This window comes from Myotis lucifugus, unplaced genomic scaffold (genome assembly GCF_000147115.1).
Source record: "Myotis lucifugus unplaced genomic scaffold, Myoluc2.0 scaffold_5849, whole genome shotgun sequence".
Taxonomy (NCBI): domain Eukaryota; kingdom Metazoa; phylum Chordata; class Mammalia; order Chiroptera; family Vespertilionidae; genus Myotis; species Myotis lucifugus.
This window is the reverse complement of record NW_005876897.1, coordinates 3,163-7,471: the sequence shown is the minus strand read 5'-3', so window position 1 is coordinate 7,471 and position 4,309 is coordinate 3,163. Positions and strand designations below refer to the sequence as shown.

Below are 4,309 nucleotides of genomic sequence, written 5' to 3'. Positions count from 1 at the left end.
CTCCTGCACCTTTTAGTCACCCCCTGTGGGGTGTAGACTCCCAGGCACTTCTGGCTTTCAGTGTGCTCCAGCAGCCCCAGGGCAGTCCTCCAAATTAGCACACCATAGCTGGGGAAGGGGCATACAATGAGTAGAAGGGACCTGAGGGGATCTATGTAGAGCACAAGCAATGTCCACTCCAACTTCTCACTGGGTGTTTACATTCAGTGTCCTAGGTATAAACCATCACTTACAATGTCTACTTCATGGCATTTCCAGGAGGTCCGTTAAGAATTCACGAACTCTTTCCACTGTCTTTCCATGCCACCATAATGGTGCCATGAATGTCCTGGCTGATGCTATCAGGAGTATCAACAATGCCAAAAAGAGAGACAAACACCAGGTTCTTGTTAGGCAGTGCTCCAGAGTTGCCATCTGGTTTATAACTGTGATTATGAACCGTGGTTACATAGGCAAATTTAAAATTATTGATGACCACAGAGCTGGGAAAATTGTTATGAACCTCATAGGTAGGTTAGACAAGTGTGGAGTAAGCTTCAGATTCCACGTGCAACTCAAAGATCTAGAAAAATGGCAGAACAACCTGCCTTGGGCCTGTTAGCTTGATTCATTGTACTGACAACCTCGGTGGGCATCATAGACCACAAAGAAGCAAGACAAAAGCACACAGGAGGGACAATTCAGGGACCCTTCTAGGGATGTAATACATACTTGCATATAAAATGCCTAAATGGAAAAAAAGAATTCATAAAAATATGACTCCTAGTCACCTTCTTCAGTATGCCAGCATTTCTTAGAGGTATACTTCTGTAGAAACTCATCATATTTTCTCAATCCCTCCTTAGATGTCCATTAGTATCTGTTACTGTCTTTGCAAGCCTCCTGTTTCCATTGAAATTAGTTTTGAAGGTTGTTCACAAGTTATAAGAATGACTTCCCTCTTACACTATGGAAGGCAAACATTTTGGGACAATATGGCAGCCAAGGGATATTATTAATGTTATTTTACAAATTCATGAATACAGCCTTGATTAAATGAGTGAACATTTATATCAGTGTTCAGCTTCTAGAGACTTACTGTCGTTGGCAATGCTGCATGGAGGAAAGATGTTATTAAAATCCACAAATCCATCTCTCCCACCGTGAACATAATTTTTAATTTGACAGTCATAAAAGTCATCAACTATAACTATAACCACCATTTGAAAGATAGAGGAATTGAGGAAGAGAAAGTTAATGGCATTTCACTGAAGTTGTATTAATTCAGCAATAGATCCTTCTAATTACAACTTATTCATTTTCAGTAAAAAATAAATTTCTTTCATGGGACATGATTAGTAATATGGTTTAAATCTCTTCAAAAAAAGTTTCCCCTTTCTAGCCTCCATTCTTTCTATTTGCCATATACATTTAGGTTAAAACAAATGAATTTTGAAACTCAATGGTAAGATTGTGCTTTATGCTATTAGGGCCTAAGAATCTTTGATGTTTGTAGTCAGGATATTGAGATAGAATTTTACTGAGTGAAGTTCAAATTAGATTCAGAGTCAACCACTAGGTGACTTATATTTATCTTGACCTCTGTGAGTATTATTCAACTCAATCCATACAATACTCTTATTAGAAGAGATTATTGGTCCCAATTTTACATTGAAGGTTACAATTTTAACAGAATTATTACCATTTATTATCACCATATCTAGCAACATCATTCTCCTTAAGTCCCATGATCATCTGGAACTCTCACTTAAGAACCACATAACTGGCACTCATTGATGCTTTACCAAAATGGGGAAAAGAGATTAAATTTATGACCTATTATTAAAAGCAGTCCTTAAATATTATGGATATTATAAGCAGTATCTATAGAGTTGGGGAATTTCCAAACATATATTTTGGAGAACAAGGGAAGTAGACATTATGGGAAAAGACAACAGACTGTAAGGGCATCTGTTAGCTTTTGCCAATGGAAATGTAGAAACAGTGTAAACATGTACTGAACAAGTACAGTGCATGGCATACAATAATAAAATCAACTTTATTTTAGAGTCCTAGTGTATCTTTAAGTTGACTGTACAAAGATACCTCTCCCCTTGCACTGGGTGAATACCCCAGTGCCAGTGAAGACAGTAATAGCAGAAGTAACAATAATACCATCATATATTTTGATACACTTTACACTGTACAAAGTGTTTTAGTTTAGATGCTCTAATTGAGTATACATTTGAGTATAAAAAAGTTTTAGAAGTTATTACTCCCATTTTACAGTTGAGAAACCTTAAATTCAAGGAAGAGTAAGGACTTTTCTAGATGATAACAGCAATATTAGTAGATCATGTATATTGCTCATTAATTTTAATGTTTATTAATAGATGGTGTCTATTGACATTTAATGTTATTAGCTACTTATAGGTAATATTTATTGGCAGCTCAAGGAATTGCATAATTTAATCATCACAAACCTCTGATTAGGTACCACTTTATTTTTTTTTAATTAAATCTTTATTGTTCAGATTATTACATTTGTTCCTCTTTTTTTTCCCCCATAACTCCCCTCCTTCCAGCTCCCACCCCACCCTCCGCCCTCACTCCCCACCCACTGTGTTCATCCATAGGTGCACGATTTTTGTCCAGTCTCTTCCCGCATCTCCCACACCCCTTTTCCCCCCAAGAATAGTCAGTCCATTCCCTTTCTATATCCCTGATTCTATTATAATCACCAGTTCATTCTGTACATCCGGTTATTTATTCACTTGATTCTTAGATTCATTTGTTGATAGATGCATATTTGTTGTTCATAATTTGTATCTTTACCTTTTTCTTCTTCTTCCTCTTCTTAAAGGATACCTTTCAGCATTTCATATAATACTGGTTTGGTGGTGATGAACTCCTTTAGCTTTTCCTTATCTGTGAAGCTCTTTATCTGACCTTCAATTCTGAATGATAGCTTTGCTGGATAAAGTAATCTTGGTTGTAGGTTCTTGCTATTCATCACTTTAAATATTTCTTGCCACTCCCGTCTGGCCTGCAAAGTTTCTGTTGAGAAATCAGCTGACAGTCGTATGGGTACTCCCTTGTAGGTAACTGAGTTTCTTTCTCTTGCTGCTTTTAAGATTCTCTCTTTGTCTTTTGCTCTTGGCATTTTAATTATGATGTGTCTTGGTGTGGTCCTCTTTGGATTCCTTTTGTTTGGGGTTCTCTGCGCTTCCTGGACTTGGAAGTCTATTTCTTTCACCAGGTGGGGGAAGTTTTCTGCCATTATTTCTTCAAATAGGTTTTCAATATCTTGCTCTCTCTCATCTTCTGGTACCCCTATAATTCTGATGTTGGTACGTTTGAAGCTGTCCCAAAGGCTCCTTACACTATCTTCGTATTTTTGGGTTCTTTTTTCATTTTGCTTTTCCAGTTGGGTGTTTCTCGCTTCTTCGCATTTCAAATCTTTGACTTGATTCTTGCATTCCTCTGGTTTGCTGTTGGGAGTCTGTATAATATTCTTTATTTCAGTCAGTGTATGCTTACTTTCTAGATGGTCCTTTATCACACCATCGAGGGTCTCATTAGATTTCCTGTACATCTCATCAAGTTTATCGACAGACTCTAGAAGCCTCTTGAGAGACCTCAAAAGTGTGGTTCTGAACTCAATATCCTCCCTTGATAGTTTTGTCCTGTTTCTTTGTCTCCGCATTTTTTACACTTTCTTGGTACACCCCCTAGTGGTCTTTGTGTGCAGTCTTGTTGTAGTTATGCCTTGATTGTTATAGTTAATACTAGAGGGATTTGACCTCCAGGCCGGCTGGCTGTGATAATCAGCTGTGTTTGCAGTGGAAGCTAGGTACCACTTTAAAATTTCCCAATTTTCCAGATGAGGAAACTGAGAGAGGAAGTTAGGCAACTTGCTCCAAAGTCTAGGATTAGAACTCAGCAAGTCCATTATGCTTGTATGTGGGCTTAGATTCATTCTCTGGCTTTTCCTCTGTCCTAGCTCTAGCCCTTGAAATCCAAAGCTCAACATTGGCCCACTTGGTAACTTAGTGGTTCCAATTCAACTACCTTGTAAGACAAGAAAATTTAACAACTGGCATGCCTGTCAAATAATCTAACAATATATGAGATGCTGGGTATTGAGAGCATATTGATGGTACAAGCCAAAGCTGTTGATCAAAGGAACAAAAGAGCCATACCTCTTTAGAGTCAGCCTTGCATTTGTTTGCAGCTGAAAATAATTATGAGTTTTTGCTATAATCGAGCAAATTGACAAAGATCTAGAAACTGCACAATTAAGCCAGTCTCAACTTGGCATTGATAAGGA

At 37.7% G+C, this 4,309-nt stretch overlaps 1 pseudogene; it reads left to right on the top strand.

Moving 5' to 3' along the window:
• Positions 1–319: 319 nt before the first annotated feature.
• On the top strand, positions 320–696 carry LOC102419702 (annotated as a pseudogene).
• Positions 697–4,309: the final 3,613 nt, after the last annotated feature.